An 18,643-nucleotide genomic window follows, 5' to 3' on the forward strand; every position below is an offset into this window, starting at 1 on the left:
CGTAAGGTATTACTTGGACGACCCATTGCACTTGCTGGTTAGTTGTGCGAAGTTGTGACAAAGTGTGATTCACGTTTGAGACCTCTAAGTCTATTGGCGCCATTGTTGATGATCACAATTTCGTGCACCAAGTTTTTGGCGCCGTTGCCGGGGATTGTTTGAGTTTGGACAACTGACGGTTCATCTTGTTGCTCAGATTAGGTAATTTTCTTTTCAAAAATCTTTCAAAAAAATTTTTTTTATTTGTTTTTGTTTTTCAAAAAAAATAATTTTCAAAAAAACCAAAAAAAATAATAAAATCATAAAAAAACCAAAAATATTTTTTGTTTCTTGTTTGAGTCTAGTGTCAATTTTTAAGTTTGGTGTCAATTTCATGTTTTAAAAACTTTTGCATTTTTCGAAAATTCATGCATGTGTTCTTCATGATCTTCAAGTTGTTCTTGACAAGTCTTCTTGTTTGATCTTTAATTTTTCTTGTTTTGTGTTTTTTGTTGTTTTTCATATGCATTTTTTAATTCATAGTGTCTAAGCATTAAAAATTTCTAAGTTTGGTGTCTTGCATGTTTTTCTTTTATTGAAAATTTGCAAAAATAAGTCTTGATGTTCATCTTGATCTTCAAAGTGTTCTTGGTGTTCATCTTGACATTCATAATGTTCTTGCATGCATCATGTGTTTTGATTCATAATTTTCATGTTGTGAGTCATTTTTGTGTTTTTCTCTCTCATCATTAAAAATTCAAAAATCAAAAAAATATCTTTCCTTTATTTTACTCATAAATTTTGAAATCTTTGGGTTGACTTAGTCAAAAATTTTTTAAATAAGTTGTTTCTTGTTAGTCAAGTCAAGATTTCAATTTTAAAAATCTTATCTTTTCAAAACTTTTTCAAAAATCAAATCTTTTTCATTTTTTATATTTTCGAAAATATTTTAAAATTGATTATCAAAATCTTTTTCTTATCTTTACTTCATGATTTTTGAAAACTTACTAACAATTAATGTGATTAATTCAAAAATTTGAAGTTTGTTACTTTCTTGTTAAGAAAGGTTTAATCTTTAAATCCTAGAATCATATCTTTTAGTTTCTTGTTAGTCAAGTAATCAATTTTAATTTTAAAAATCAAATCTTTTCCAAAATATCTTTTTCAATCATATCTTTTCAAAATATCTTTCTCAAATCATATCTTTTTCAAAATCAATTTTCAAATCTTTTTCAACTAACTAATTGAGTTTTTGTTTGTTTCTTATCTTTTTCAAAATCACCTAACTACTTTTCTCTTTCTAATTTTCGAAAATCACCTTACTCTTTTTCAAAATTCTTTTACTTAACTAATTGATTCAAATTTTATTTTTAATTTTATTTTTCCTCTTAATTTTTGAAAATCACTAACCATTTTATTCTTCTATTTATTTATTTATTTACTAACACTTCTCTTCATCTTAAAATTTGAACCCTCTCTTCTCTTCTGTATTCGAATTTCTCTCTTCTTCATTCTAATTCTTCTTTTCTTCTACTCACATAAAGGAATCTCTATACTGTGACATAGATGATTCCTCTTTCTTTTCTGTTCTCTTATTTTTCATATGAGCAAGAGCAAGGACAAGGACATTCTTGTTGAAGCAAATCCTGAACCTGAAAGGACTTTGAAGAAGAAGCTAAGAGAAGCTAAAGCACAACAATTCAGAGAAAACCTTACAAAGAATCTCGAAAAAGAAGAAGACATGGCCGAACCCAATAACAATGGTGGAGGCGCAAGGAGGATGCTTGGTGATTATACTACACCTACTTCCAACTTTTATGGAAGAAGTATCTCAATCCCTGCCATTGGAGCAAGCAATTTTGAGCTGAAGCCTCAACTAGTTACTCTAATGCAATAGAACTGCAAGTTTCATGGACTTCCATCAGAAGATCCCTATTAGTTTTTATCTGAATTCTTGTAGATCTGTGATACTGTTAAGACTAATGGAGTAGATCCTGAAGTCTACAGGCTCATGCTTTTCCCTTTTGCTGTAAGAGACAGAGCAAGAACATCGTTGGACTCACAACCTAAAGATAGCCTGGATTCTTGGGATAAGCTGGTCACGGCCTTCTTGGCCAAGTTCTTTCCTCCTCAAAAGCTAAGCAAGCTTAGAGTGGATGTTCAGACCTTCAAGCAAAAAGATGGTGAATCCCTCTATGAAGCTTGGGAAAGATACAAGCAGATGACCAAAAAGTGCACTTCTGACATGCTTTCAGAGTGGACCATTTTGGATATATTATATTATGGTATATCTGAGTTCTCTAAGACGTCACTGGACCATTTTGCAGGTAGATCCATTCACCTAAAGAAAACGCCTATAGAAGCTCAAGAACTCATTGACATTGTTGCAAATAACTAGTTCATGTAAACTTCTGAAAGGAATCCAGTAAATAATGGGATGCCTCAGAGGAAGGGAGTTCTTGAAATTGATGCTCTGAATGCCATATTGGCTCAGAACAAAAGGTTGATTCAGCAAGTCAACATGATTTCTCAGAATCTGAATGGATGGCAAAATGCATCCAACAGTACTAAAGAGGCATCTTCTGAAGGAGAAGCTTATGATCCTGAGAACCCTGTAATGGTAGAGGTGAATTACCTGGGTGAACCCTATGGGAACACCTATAATTCCTCATGGAGAAATCATCCAAATTTCTCATGGAAGGATCAGCAAAAGCCTCAACAAGGCTTTAATAATGGTGGAAGAAACAGGCTTAGCAATAGCAAGCCTTTTCTATCATCTTCTCAGCAACAGATAGAGAATTCTGAGCAGAGCCCCTCTAGCTTAGCAAACATAGTCTCTGATCTGTCTAAGGCCACTGTATGTTTCATGAGTGAAACAAGGTCCTCCATTAGAAATTTGGAGGCACAAGTGGGCCAGCTGAGTAAGAAATCACTGAAATTCCTCCTAGTACTCTCCCAAGCAATACAGAAGAGAATCCAAAAAGAGAGTGCAAGGCCATTGATATTATCAATATGGCCGAATCCAAAGAGGAAGGGGAGGACGTGAACCCCAGTGAGGAAGACCTCCTGGGACGTCCTCTGAACAAAAAAATTCCATTGAACATCCTTTTACAATTCATGAGCTCTGAGAACTTTTCTTCCTCTAAAGAGGATGAAGATGTAACTGAAGAGCAAGTTGCTCAATATCTAGGAGCCATCATGAAGCTGAATGCCAAGTTGTTTGGTAATGAGATTTGGGAAGGTGAACCTCCATTGCTCATTAGTGAACTAGATACATGGGTTCAGCAAACTCTACCTCAAAAGAAACAAGACCCTGGTAAATTCTTAATATCCTGTACCATAGGCACCATGACCTTTGAGAAGGCTCTATGTGACCTGGGGTCATGTATAAATCTTATGCCATTCTCTGTAATGGAGAAACTGGGGATCTTTGAGGTACAAGCTATAAGAATCTCATTAGAGATGGCAAATAAATCAATAAAACAAGCTTATGGATTGGTAGAGGACGTGTTGGTAAAGGTTAAAGGCCTTTACATCCCTGCTGATTTCATAATCTTAGACACTGGGAAGGATGAGAATGAATCCATCATTCTTGGAAGACCCTTCTTAGCCACAGCAAAAGCTGTGATTGATGTTGACAGAGGTGAACTAGTCCTTCAATTGAATGGGGACTACCTTATGTTTAAAACTCAAGGTTATCCTTCTGTAAACATGGAGAGGAAGCATGATAAGCTTCTCTCAATATAGAGTCAAACAAAGCCCCCACAGTCAAACTCTAAGTTTGGTGTTGGGAGGCCACAACCAAACTCTAAGTTTGGTGTTGAACCCCCACATTCAAATTCTAAGTTTGGTATTGGGAGGTCCCAATAATGCTCTGAACATCTGTGAAGCTCCATGAGAGCTCACTGTCAAGCTATTGACATTAAAGAAGCGCTTATTGGGAGGCAACCCAATTTTTATTTATCTATATTTCTATTGTTCTTTTATGTTTTATTAGGTTCATGATTATGTGGAGTCACAAAACAATTGCTAAAATTAAAAACAAAATAAAAAACAGCAGAAAAAAAAGCATACCCTGGAGGAAGAGCTTACTGGCATTTAAACGCCAGTAAGGAGCATCTGGCTGGCGTTTAACGCCAGAACAGAGCATGAATCTGGTGTTGAACGCCAGAAACAAGCAGCAATCTGGTGTTTAAATGTCAGGATTGCACCCTGAGGAAAGCTGGCATTTAACGCCAGCAACAAGCATAAGGCTGGCATTAAACGCCAGAAACATGCTATATTTGGGCGTTTAACGCCAGAAACAAGCTTCAGCCTGGCGTTAAACGCCAGGATTGCATACATAGGGTGTGTTACACGCCTAATTGGTGCAGGGATGGTAAATCCTTGACACCTCAGGATCTGTGGACCCCACAGGATCACCTCAGGATCTGTGGACCCCACAGGATCCCCACCTACCCCACTTCTCTCTTCTTCACACAATCCAATAACACTATACCCTTCACCAATTACCTCAATCTCTCTTCCCGATTACCCCTTCACCACTCACATCTATCCACTCTTCCCCATACACCCCACCTACCTTCAAATTCAAAATCTCTCCCATCCAAACCCACCCTAAATGACCGAACACCTAACCCCTCTCCCTACACTATATAAACCCCTTCCTCAATATCTTCTTCTTCTTCTTCTATTCTTTCTTCTTTTGCTCGAGGGCGAGCAACATTTTAAGTTTGGTGTGGTAAAAGCATAGCTTTTTTGTTTTTCCATAACCATTGATGGCACCTAAGGCTGGAGAAACCTCTAGAAAGAGGAAAGGGAAGACAAAAGCTTCCAACTCCGAGTCATGGGAGATGGAGAGATTCATCTCAAGGGTCCATAGCTCAGAAGTAGAGCATTTGACTACACATCAAGAGAGCCCACTCATGGACCTCAACAAGAGCAGGAGGAATTCCCTCATCAAGAAATCCCTGAGATGCCTCAAGGGATACATTTTCCTCCACACAACTATTGGGAGCAACTAAGGATAGGAGCACCAAAATCACTAGGGATGAAGCAAAAATGGCGAGAAAGAGACATAGAGGAGCTCAAGAACACCATTAGTCCTTCAAGAAGAAGGCGCCACCCTCACTAAGGTGGACTCATTCCTTAATCTCCTTGTCTATTTACTTTCTGTTTTCGGTTTTTGAGCTTCATGTTTGTCTATGTTTTGAGTCTTTACTAAATGATCATTAGTATTTAGTAATTATGTCTTAAGGCTATGAATAATTCCATGAATCCTTCACCTTTCTTAAATAAAAAATGTTTCTAATACAAAAGAGCAAGAAGTACATGAGTTTCGAATTCATCCTTGAAATTAGTTTAATTATATTGATGTGGTAACAATACTTTTTGTTTTCTGAATGAATGCTTGAACAGTGCATATTTTTTATCTTGTTGTTTATGAATGTTAAAATTGTTGGCTCTTGAAAGAATGATGAAAAAGAGAAATGTTATTGATGATTTGAAAAATAAAAAAAAATGATTCTTGAAGCAAGAAAAAGCAGTAAAGAACAAAGCTTGCGGAAAAAAAAAGTGGCGAAAAAAAATAATATAAAAGAAAAAGAAAAAGCAAGCAAAAAAAGCCAATAGCCCTTAAAACCAAAAGACAAGGGTAAAAAGGATCCAAGACTTTGAGCATCAACAGATAGGAGGGCCCAAGGAAATAAAATCCAGGCCTAAGCGGCTAAATCAAGTTGTCCCTAACCATGTGCTTGTAGCATGCAGGTCCAAGTGAAAAGCTTGAGACTGAGTGGTTAAAGTCGTGATCCAAAGCAAAAAGAGTGTGCTTAAGAGCTCTGGACACCACTAACTGGGGACTTTAGCAAAGCCGAGTCATAATCTGAAAAGGTTCACCAGTCATGTGTCTGTGGCATTTATGTATCCAGTGGTAATACTGGAAAATAAAGTGCTTAGGGCCACGGCCAAGACTCATAAAAGTAGCTGTGTTTAAGAATCAATATACTTAACTAGGAGAATCAATAACATTATCTGAACTCTGAGTTCCTATGGATGCCAATCATTCTAAACTTCTAAGGATAAAGTGAGATGCCAAAATTGTTCAGAAGCAAAATGCTACAAGTCCCGCTCATCTGATTAGAACTAATATTCATTGATATTTTGGGATTTATAGTATATTCTCTTCTTTTTATCCTATTTGATTTTCAGTTTCTTGGGGATAAACAAAAATTTAAGTTTGGTGTTGTGATGAGCGGATAATTTAATGCTTTTTGGCATTATTTTTAGGTAGTTTTTAGAAGGATCTAGCTACTTTTAGGGATGCTTTTATTAGTTTTTATGCAAAATTCACATTTCTGGATATTACTATGAATTTGTGTGTTTTTCTGTGATTTCAGGTATTTTCTGGCTGAAATTGAGGGACCTGAGCAAAAATCTGATAGGAGGTTGACAAAGGACTGCTGATGCTGTTGGATTCTGACCTCCCTGCACTCGAGATGGCTTTTCTGGAGCTACAGAACTCCAAACGGCGCGCTCTCAACTGCGTTGGAAAGTAGACATCCAGGGCTTTCCAGAAATATATAATAGTTCATACTTTGTTCGAGTTTAGACAACGCAAACTGGCGTTCAACGCCAGTTCCATGCTGCATTCTGGAGTAAAACGCCAGAAACATGTCACAAACCAGAGTTAAACGCCAAAAACACATTACAACTTGGCGTTTAACTCCAAGAGAAGCCTCTGCACGTGTAAAGCTCAAGTTCAGCCCAAGCACACACCAAAGTGGGCCTCAGAAGTGGATTTCTGCATGAATTACTTATCTCTGTAACCCTAGTAGTTAGTTTAGTATAAATAGAACTTTTTACTATTGTACTAGGAGTCCTTTACCCTTATTTTCGATTTCATATGCCATTTTAGGGAGGCTGGCCTTTCGGTCATGCCTGGACCATCATTTATGTATTTTCAACGGTGGAGTTTCTACACACCATAGATTAAGGTGTGGAGCTCTGCTGTACCTCGAGTTTTAATGCAAAGTACTACTGTTTTCTATTCAATTCGTGCTTATTCTTGTTCTAAGATATCACTCGTACTTCAACCTGATGGATGTGATGATCTTTGACACTCATCATCATCCGTCCTTATGAACGCGTGCCTGACAACCACTTCCATTCTACAAGCGAGAGCTAGAGTGTGTATCTCTTGGATTCCTTAATCAGAATCTTCGTGGTATAAGCTAGAATCCATTGGCAGCATTCTTGAGAATCCGAAAAGTCTAAACCTTGTCTGTGGTATTCCGAGTAGGATTCAAGGATTGAATGAATGTGACGAGCTTCAAACTCGCGAGTGTTGGGCGTAGTGACAGACGCAAAAGAATCATTGGATTCTATTCTGACATGATCGAGAACTGACAGATGATTAGCCGTGCTGTGACAGAGCATTTGGACCATTTTCACTGAGAGGACGGGAGGTATCCATTGACAATGGTGAAACCCAACATACAGCTTGCCATAGAAAGGAGTAAGAATTATTGGAGGAAGACAGTAGGAAAGCAGAGATTTAGAAGGGACAAAGCATCTCCATACACTTATCTGAAATTCCCACCAATGATTTACATAAGTATCTGGTGGACGAAATTGTGATCCATATTCTTTTGTATTTGTATGAAATCATTATTATGGCACCAGTTGAATTCACAACTCCATTCAACTAACCAGCAAGCGTACTGGGTCATCCAAGTAATAAACCTTACGCGAGTAAGGGTCGATCCCACAGAGATTGTTGGTATGAAGCAAGCTATGGTCACCTTGTAAATCTCAGTTAGGCAGATTAAACAGTTTTGGGTTTCGAAAATTAATAATAAAAAGAAATAATAAAAAGGATAGAATACTTATGTAAATCAATAGTGGGAATTTCAGATAGGCGAATGGAGATACTGTATGGCTCGAGAACGCCTGCTTTCCTACTGCTTCAACTCAATCCTTCTTACTCCTTTCCATGGCAAGCTGTGTATAGGGGTTCACCGTTCGACGATGGCTACTTTGTATCCTCTCTGGAAAATGGTCCTCTGCGCTGTCACTCGCATGGCTAATCGTCTGGAGGCATCACACTGGCCGAAGGCTACATCCCATCCTCGCAGTGAAAACTACGCTCACGCGCTCTGTCACAGCACGGCTAATCACTGGTTGGTTCCCGCTCCTGCTGGAATAGAATCCCTTAATTCTTTTGCGTCTGTCACTAACGCCCAGCACTTGCGAGTCTGAAGCAAGTCACAGTCACTCATTACCGGAATCCTACTCAGAATACCACAGACAAGGTTAGACTTTCCGGATTCCCAGGATCCTACTCGGAATACCACAGACAAGGTTAGACTTTCCGGATCCTCATGAATGCCGCCATCTATCTAGCTTATACCACGAAGATTCTGTTGGGGAATCTAAGAGATATGCGCCCAGCCTAAGGTAGAACGGAAGTGGTTGTCAATCACGCGCGTTCATAAGTGAGAATAATGATGAGTGTCATGGATCATCACATTCTTCAAAGTTAAGTGCAACGTATATCTTAGAATAAGAACAAGTTGAATTGAATGGAAGAAAATAGAATTGCATTAATACTTGAGGTACAGCAGAGCTCCACACCCTTAATCTATGGTGTGCAGAAACTCCACCGTTGAAAATACATAAGTAAAAGGTTCAGGCATGGCTGAATGGCCAGCCTCCCAAAGTGATCAAAAGACCGAATGGTCAAGAGATAGATAATACATTAGTTAAATGTTCTATTTATAATAAACTAGCTCCTAGGGTTTACATGAGTAAGTAATTGATGCATAAATCCACTTCCGGGGCCCACTTGGTGTATGTTTGGGCTGAGCTTGATCTATCCACGAGCTGAGGCTTCTCTTGGAGTTGAACTCTGAGTTATGACGTGTTTTGGGCGTTCAACTCCGGATCATGACGTTTTTCTGGCGTTTAACTCCAGACAGCAGCATATACTTGGCGTTCAACGCCAAGTTACGTCGTCAATTTCCGAATAAAGTATCGACTATTATATATTGCTGGAAAGCCCTGGATGTCTACTTTCCAACGCCATTAAGAGCGCGCCAATTGGAGTTCTGTAGCTCCAGAAAATCCATTTTGAGTGCTGGGAGGTCAGATTCCAACAGCATCAGCAGTCCTTTTGTCAGCCTTTTTCAGAGTTTTGCTCAAATCCCTCAATTTCAGCCAGAATTTACCTGAAATCACAGAAAAACACACAAACTCATAGTAATGTCCAGAAATGTGAATTTAACATAAAAACTAATGAAAACATCCCTAAAAGTAGCTTAAACTTATTAAAAACTTCCTAAAAATAATGCCGAAAAGCGTATAAATTATCCGCTCATCACAACTCCAAACTTAAATTGTTGCTTGTCCCCAAGCAACTGAAAATCAATTAGGATAAAAAGAAGAGAATATACTATAAATTCAGAATACCAATGAATATTAATTATAATTAGATGAGCGGGACTTGTAGCTTTTTGCTTCTGAACAGTTTTGGCATCTCACTTTTTCCTTTGAAGTTCTGAATGGTTGGCTTCTTTAGGAACTTAGAATTTTGGATAGTGTTATTGACTTTCCTAGTTAAGTATGTTGATTCTTGAACACAGCTACTTATGAGTCTTGGCCGTGGCCCTAAGCACTTTGTTTTCCAGTATTACCACCGGATACATAAATGCCACAGACACATAACTGGGTGAACCTTTTCAGATTGTGACTCAGCTTTGCTAGAGTCCCCAGTTAGTGGTGTCCAGAGCTCTTAAGCACACTCTTTTGCTTTGGATCACGACTTTAACCACTCAGTCTCAAGCTTTTTACTTGGACCTTCATGACACAAGCACATGGTTAGGGATAGCTTGGTTTAGCCGCTTAGGCCTGGATTTTACTTCCTTGGGCCCTCCTATCCATTGATGCTCAAAGCCTTGGATCCTTTTTACCCTTGCCTTTTGGTTTTAAGGCTATTGGCTTTTTCTACTGCTCCTTCTTTTTTTTTTTTCGCAAGCTTTCTTTTTCACTGCTTTTTCTTGCTTCAAGAATCAATTTCATGATTTTTCAGATCATCAATAACATTTCTCTTTGTTCATCATTCTTTCAAGAGCCAACAATTTTAACATTCATAAACAACAAGATCAAAAGATATATGCACTGTTCAAGCATTCATTCAGAAAACAAAAAGTGTTGTCACCACATCAATATAATTAAATTAAATTCAAGGATAAATTCGAAATTCATGTACTTCTTGTTCTTTTGAATTAAAACATTTTTCATTTAAGAGAGGTGAAGGATTAATGGATTTTATTCATAGCTTTAAGGCATGGTTACATACTAATGATCATGAAATAAAGACACAAAACATAGATAAACACAATATTAAAAACCGAAAACAGAAAGAAATAAAGAACAAGGAATGAATCCACCTTTAGTGGCGTCTTCTTCTTGAAGGACCAATGATGTTCTTAAGCTCTTCTATGTCCCTTCCTTGCCTTTGTTGCTCCTCCCTTATTGCTCTTTGATCTTCTCTTATTTCTTGGAGAATGATGGAGTGCTCATGATGTTCCACCCTTAATTGTTCCACATTGTAGCTTAAATCTTCTAAGGAGGTGTTGAGTTGCTCCCAATAGTTGATGGGAGGAAAGTGCATCCCTTGAGGCATCTCAGGGATTTCTTGATGATGAGCTTCCTCATGCATCTCTTGAGAACTGTGAGGGGTTTCTCTTGCTTGCTCCATCCTCTTCTTGGTGATGGGCTTATCCTCTTCAATGAGGATGTCTCCTTCTATGATAACTCCAGCTGAGTAACATAGATGGCAAATAAGGTGAGGAAAAGCTAGCCGTGCCATAGGTGAGGGCTTGTTGGCTATTTTGTAGATTTCATTGGAGATGACCTCATGAACTTCTACTTTCTCTCCAATCATGATGCCATGAATCATGATGGCCCGATCCACAGTAACTTCAGATCGGTTGCTTGTAGGAATGATGGAGCGTTGAATGAACTCCAACCATCCTCTAGCCACAGGCTTGAGGTCCAGTCTTCTTAGTTGGACTGGCTTGCCTTTGGAGTCTCTCTTCCATTGAGCTCCTTCCACACATATGTCCATAAGGACTTGGTCCAACCTTTGATTAAAGTTGACCCTTCTAGTGTAGGGGCGTTCATCTTCTTGCATCATGGGCAAGTGAAACGCCAACCTCACATTTTCCGGACTAAAATCTAAGTATTTCCCCCGAACCATTGTGAGATAATTCTTTGGACTCGGGTTCATACTTTGATCATGGTTTCTAGTGATCCATGCATTGGCATAGAACTCTTGAACCATTAAGATTCCGACTTGTTGCATGGGGTTGGTTAGGACTTCCCAACCTCTTCTTTGGATTTCATGTCGGATCTCCGGATACTCATTTTTCTTGAGCTTGAAAGGGACCTCAGGGATCACCTTCTTCTTTGCCACAACATCATAGAAGTGGTCTTGATGGCTCTTAGAGATGAATCTTTCCATCTCCCATGACTCGGAGGTGGAAGCTTTTGTCTTCCCTTTTCCTTTTCTAGAGGATACTCCGGCCTTAGGTGCCATTGGTAATGGAAAAATAAAAAAGCTTATGCTTTTACCACACCAAACTTAAAATATTGCTCGCCCTCGAGCAAAAAAGAAAGAAGAGAAGAAGAAGAAGAAGAAAATATGGAGGAGAGGGAGAGGAGTAGGTTCGGCTAAGTGGGAGAAGAGGGGTTTGTGTTGTGTGAAAATGAAGTAGAATGGAAGGGTATTTATAGGGAGAGGGGGGAGGTCATGTTCGGCCATTTCGGGTGGGAATGGGTGGGAAAATTGTTTTTGAATATTTGAAGGTAGGTGGGGTGTATGGGGAAGAGTGGAAGGATGTGAGTGGTGAAGGGGGTAATTGGGAAGAAGAATTGAGGTGATTGGTGAAAGGTGTTGGGAAGTGTGACATGGGGATTAGGAGAGTGTGATTAGGATTAAGAGGTAGGGTGGGAATATGGTAGGTGGGGATCCTGTGGGGTCCACAGGTCCTGAGGTGTCAAGGAATTCCATCCTTGCACCAAATAGGCATGTAAAATGCCTTGGCACATCCTTCTGGCGTTTAAACGCCCATTGGTGCACGTTCTGGGCGTTCAACGCCCATGTAAAGCATGTTTCTGGCGTTGAACGCCAGTTTTATGCTTGTTACTTGCGTTCAGCGCCAGTTTTTCCATTCTGGGCACATTTCTGGCGTTCAGCGCCAGGATGTTGCTTGTTTCTGGTGTTCAGCGCCAGAATGGTGCTCTGTTCTGGCGTTGAACGCCGGCCAGATGCACCTTACTGGCGTTGAACGCCAGCTTGTGCGTCCTCCAGGGTGAAATTTTTTTCTTCTGCTGTTTTTTATTCTGTTTTTAATTTTTATGATTTTTTCGTGACTCCTCATGATCATGTACCTAATAAAACACAAAATAGCAATAAAATATAATAAAATAAAAATTAGATAAAATTGGGTTGCCTCCCAACAAGCGCTTCTTTAATGTCAATAGCTTGACAGTGGCTCTCATGGAGCCACAAGGTGATCAGGTCAATGTTGTATAGTTGTCCACACCAAACTTAGAGTTTGGATATGGGATTTTAACACCAAACTTAGAGTTTGACTGTGGGGGCTCTTCTTGACCCTGAACTGAAAGAAGCTCTTCATGCTTACTCTCTTTTGTCACAGAAGGATGACCATGTGCCTTAAACACAAGGTAGTCCCCATTCAATTGAAGGACTAATTCACCTCTATTGACATCTATGACAGCTCCTGTTGTGGCTAGGAAAGGTCTTCCAAGGATGATGCAATCATCCTTTTCCTTCCTAGTGTCTAAGATTATGAAATCAGCAGGGATGTAAAGGCCTTCAACCTTTACTAGCACGTCCTCTACTAACCCATAAGCTTGTCTCAATGACTTGTCTGCCAATTGCAATGATAACAAGGCAGGTTGTACCTCAATGATCCCCAGCTTCTCCATTACAGAGAGTGGCATAAGATTTATCCCTGACCCCAGACCACACAGAGCTTTTGCAAAGGTCATGGTGCCTATGGTACAAGGTATTAAGAATTTGCCAGGATCTTATTTCTTTTGAGGTAGAGTTTTCTGAATCCAAGTATCTAGTTCACTAATGAGCAAGGGAGGTTCACTTTCCCAAGTTTCATTACCAAACAACTTGGCATTCAGCTTCATGATAGCTCCTAAGTATTGATCAACTTGCTCTTCAGTCACATCTTCATCCTCTTCAGAGGAAGAATAGTCTTTAGAGCTCATGAATGGCAGAAGGAGATTTAATGGAATCTCTATGGTCTCTATATGAGCCTCAGATTCCTTTGGATCCTTAATAGGAAACTCCTTCTTGCTTGAGGGACGTCCCAGGAGGTCTTTCTCACTAGGATTTTCGTCCTCCTCCTCCCTTGTGCATTCGGCCACATTGATCACATCAATGGCCTTGCACTCTCCTTTTGGGTTCTCTTCTGTATTACTTGGGAGGATACTGGGAGGAGTTTCAATGACTTTCTTACTCAGCTGGCCCACTTGTGCCTCCAGATTTCTAATGGAGGATCTTGTTTCATTCATGAAACTGAAAGTGGCCTTTGACAGATCCGAGACTATATTGGCTAAATTAGAAGTGTTTTGTTCAGAATTCTCTGTCTGTTGCTGAGAAGATGATGGATATGGCTTACTATTGCTCAGCCTATTGCGTCCACCATTGTTAAAACCTTGTTGAGGTTTTTGTTGATCCTTCCATGAGAAATTTGGATGATTTCTCCATGATGAGTTATAGGTGTTTCCATAAGGTTCACCCATGTAATTAACCTCTGCCATGGCAGGGTTCTCAGGATCATAAGCTTCTTCAGAAGCTGCCTCTCTAGTACTGTTGGAAGCATGTTGCCATCCATTCAGATTTTGAGAGATCATGTTGACTTGCTGAGTCAACACTTTGTTCTGAGCCAATATGGCATTCAGAGCATCAATTTCAAGAACTCCTTTCTTCTGAGGTATCCCATTATTCACGGAATTCCTCTTAGAGGTGTACATAAACTGGTTGTTTGCAACCATGTCAATGAGTTCTTGAGCCTCTTCAGGCGTTTTCTTTAGGTGAATAGATCCACCTGCAGAATGGTCCAATGACATTTTCAAAAATTCAGAGAGACCATAATAGAATATATCTAATATGGTCCATTCTGAGAACATGTCAGATGGACATCTTTTGGTCAGCTGCTTGTATCTTTCCTAAGCTTCATAGAGGGATTCACCATCTTTTTGTTTGAAGGTTTAAACATCCACTCTCAGCTTGCTCAGCTTTTGAGGAGGAAAGAATTTATCCAAGAAGGCTGTGACCAGCTTATCCCAGGAGTCCAGGCTATCCTTAGGTTGGGAATCCAACCATATTCTAGCTCTGTCTCTTACAGCAAAAGGGAAAAGCATGAGTCTGTAGACTTCAGGATCTACTTCATTCGTCTTTACAGTCTCACAGATCTGCAAGAACTCAGTTAAAAACTGATAAGGATCTTCAGATGGAAGTCCATAAAACTTGCAGTTTTGTTGCATTAAAGCAACTAGCTGAGGTTTCAGCTCAAAGTTGTTGGCTCCAATGGCAGGAATGGAGATGCTTCTTCCATCAAATTTGGACGTTGGCTTTGTGAAGTCACCAAGCATTCTCCTTGCATTATTATTATTTTCAGCTGCCATCTCCTTCTCTTGTTCGAAAATTTCTGAAAGGTTACCTTTAGAATAATTTAATTTAGCTTCTCTTAATTTCCTCTTCAAAGTCCTTTCAGGTTCTGGATCAATTTCAACAAGAGTGCCTTTATCCTTGTTCCTGCTCATATGAAAGAGAAGAAAACAAGAAAAGAAAGAGGAATCCTCTATGTCACAGTATAGAGATTCCTTTATGTTAGTAGAAGAAGAAGGGGGTAGAAGAATGAGGAAGGAGATTCGGATTTTTGGATGAAGAGAGGTGAAGAGAAGTGTTAGTAATTAAATAATTAAATAGAAGAAGAAAAGAGAAGGGAAATTTTGAAAATAATTTTGAAAAAGAGGTTAGTAATTTTTGAAAATTCAAGATGAAATATAATTGAAATTAAAATTTAAAACAATTAATTAATTAAAAAGAATTTTTAAGAAAGAGAGAGGTATTTTCGAAATTTGAAGAGGGAAAAGTAGTTAGGTGGTTTTGAAAAAGATAAGAAACAAACAAAAAGTTAGTTAGTTGATTGAAAAAGATTTTAAAATCAAATTTGAAAAAGATAAGAAGATAAGAAGTTAGATAAGATATTTTGAAATCAAATTTTGAAAAAGATAAAATTTTTAAAAAAATAAGATAAGAGATAAAAAGATTTAATTTTTAAAAATTTGAAATTATTTACTTTACTAACAAGAAACTACAAGATAAGATTCTAGAACTTAAAGATTGAACATTTTTTAACAAGAAAGTAACAAACTTCAAATTTTTGAACCAATCACATTAATTGTTAGCTAATTTTAAAAAATTAGATGTAAAGATAAGAAAAAGATTTTGAAAATATTTTGAAAAAGATTTTTGAAATTTTCGAAAAATATAAAAAAATGAAAAAGATATGATTTTTTTGAAAAAGATTTTGAAAAGATAAGATTTTTAAAATTTGAAATTTTGACTTGACTTGTAAGAAACAACTAATTTTAAAAATTTTTGACCAAGTCAACCCAAAATTTCGAAAATTTGGAGGGAAATAAGGAAAAGATATTTTTTTGATTTTTGAATTTTTAATTATGAGTGAGAAAAACAACAAAAATACTCAATGCATGAAATTTTTAGATCAAAACAATGAATCCATGCAAGAATGCTATGAATGTCAAGATGAACACCAAGAACACTTTGAAGATCATGATGAACATCAAGAACATATTTTTGAAAAATTTTTAATGCAAAGAAAACATGCAAGACACCAAACTTAGAAATCTTTAATGCATGGACTCTAACAAACAAAAAATGCATATGAAAAACAACAAACAACATAAAACAAGAAAATATCAAGATCAAACAAGAGGACTTATCAAGAACAACTTGAAGATCATGAAGAACACCATGAATGCATGAAATTTTCAAAAAATGCAAAAAAAAAGATTTTTAAAGCATGCAATTGACACCAAACTTAAAAATTGACTCAAGACTCAAACAAGAACACAAAATATTTTTGGTTTTTATGATTTTATGATTTTTTTGTATTTTTATTATTATTTTTTTTCGAAAATATAGTTTTGAAAAACGAAAAATAAAAACAAAAATTTTGAAAAAGATTTTTGAAAAGAAAATTACCTAATCTGAGCAACAAGATGAACCGTCAGTTGTCCATACTCGAACAATCCCCGGCAACGGCGCCAAAAACTTGGTGTTGTTGCCGGATTAAAACTTGGCACCATTGTGGTCTGGAAACAATTGTGAAATTGTAGTTCGAAATTGATTGTTCCCCAGCAACGGCGCCAAAAACTTGGTGGACGAAATTGTGATCCATATTCTTTTGTATTTGTATGAAATCATTATTATGGCACCAGTTGAATTCACAACTCCGTTCAACTAACCAGCAAGTGTACTGGGTCGTCCAAGTAATAAACCTTACGCGAGTAAGGGTCGATCCCACAGAGATTGTTGGTATGAAGCAAGCTATGGTCACCTTGTAAATCTCAGTTAGGCAGATTAAACAGTTTTGGGTTTCGAAAATTAATAATAAAAGGAAATAATAAAAGGGATAGAATACTTATGTAAATCAATAGTGGGAATTTCAGATAGGCGAATGGAGATACTGTATGGCTCGAGAACGCCTACTTTCCTACTGCTTCAACTCAATCCTTCTTACTCCTTTCCATGGCAAGCTGTGTATAGGGGTTCACCGTTCGACGATGGCTACTTTGTATCCTCTCTGGAAAATGGTCCTCTGTGCTGTCACTCGCATGGCTAATCGTCTGGAGGCATCACACTGGCCGAAGGCTACATCCCATCCTCGCAGTGAAAACTACGCTCACGCGCTCTGTCACAGCACGGCTAATCACTGGTTGGTTTCCGCTCCTGCTGGAATAGAATCCCTTGATTCTTTTGCGTCTGTCACTAACGCCCAGCACTTGCGAGTCTGAAGCACGTCACAGTCACTCATTACCGGAATCCTACTCGGAATACCACAGACAAGGTTAGACTTTCCGGATCCTCATGAATGCCGCCATCTATCTAGCTTATACCACGAAGATTCTGTTGGGGAATCTAAGAGATATGCGCCCGGCCTAAGGTAGAACGGAAGTGGTTGTCAATCACGCGCGTTCATAAGTGAGAATAATGATGAGTGTCATGGATCATCACATTCTTCAAAGTTAAATGCAACGTATATCCTGGAATAAGAACAAGTTGAATTGAATGGAAGAAAATATAATTGCATTAATACTTGAGGTACAGCAGAGCTCCACACCCTTAATCTATGGTGTGCAGAAACTCCACCGTTGAAAATACATAAGTAAAAGGTTCAGGCATGGCCGAATGGCCAGCCTCCCAAAGTGATCAAAAGACCGAATGGTCAAGAGATAGATAATACATTAGTTAAATGTTCTATTTATAATAAACTAGCTCCTAGGGTTTACATGAGTAAGTAATTGATGCATAAATCCACTTTCGGGGCCCACTTGGTGTATGTTTGGGCTGAGCTTGATCTATCCACGAGCTGAGGCTTCTCTTGGAGTTGAACTCTGAGTTATGACGTGTTTTGGGCGTTCAACTCCGGATCATGACTTTTTCTGGCGTTTAACTCCAGACAGCAGCATGTACTTGGCGTTCAATGCCAAGTTACGTCGTCAATTTCCGAATAAAGTATAGATTATTATATATTGCTGGAAAGCCCTAGATGTCTACTTTCCAACGCCATTAAGAGCGCGCCAATTGGAGTTTTGTAGCTCCAGAAAATCCATTTTGAGTGCAGGGAGGTCAGATTCCAACAGCATCAGCAGTCCTTTTGTCAGCCTTTTTCAGAGTTTTGCTCAAATCCCTCAATTTCAGCCAGAATTTACCTGAAATCACAGAAAAACACAAAACTCATAGTAAAGTCCAGAAATGTGAATTTAACATAAAAACTAATGAAAACATCCCTAAAAGTAGCTTAAACTTATTAAAAACTTCCTAAAAACAATGCCAAAAAGCGTATAAATTATCCGCTCATCAGTATCTCTATCTCTATTTTATGCTTTATTTGTCTTTATATTCGAAAACCATTATAACCATTTGAATCTGCCTAACTGAGATTTACAAGATGACCACAACTTGCTTCATACCAACAATCTCCGTGGAATCGACCTTTACTCACGTAAGGTATTACTTGGACGACCCAGTGCACTTGCTGGTTAGTTGTGCGAAGTTGTGACAAAGTGTGATTCACGTTTGAGAGCTCCAAGTCTATTGGCACCATTATTGATGATCACAATTTCGTGCACCATATTCCTTGGGCTTCTCCTTCCGATTTAAGTCCTCATCCTCAATCCTCATGCAGTTTTTCTTTTCAGCAGGGTATTGTATTACTTTAGAAACATTGAGGGTTATCTGTTCATCATGTGCTCTCAGAATCATTTCACCCTTTTCAACATCAATAATTGCCCTTGCTATGGCCAGAAACGG

The 18,643-nt window shown here is 38.3% G+C and overlaps 1 non-coding gene across 1 annotated transcript; it reads left to right on the plus strand.

Moving 5' to 3' along the window:
* Nucleotides 1-14,206: 14,206 nt before the first annotated feature.
* On the plus strand, nucleotides 14,207-14,310 carry LOC130984461 (small nucleolar RNA R71). Its single transcript, XR_009088397.1, has one exon. It is a non-coding gene; the product is annotated as a small nucleolar RNA R71 (small nucleolar RNA).
* Nucleotides 14,311-18,643: the final 4,333 nt, after the last annotated feature.

This window comes from Arachis stenosperma, chromosome 5 (genome assembly GCF_014773155.1).
Source record: "Arachis stenosperma cultivar V10309 chromosome 5, arast.V10309.gnm1.PFL2, whole genome shotgun sequence".
In the NCBI taxonomy this organism is placed as follows: Eukaryota; Viridiplantae; Streptophyta; class Magnoliopsida; order Fabales; family Fabaceae; genus Arachis; species Arachis stenosperma.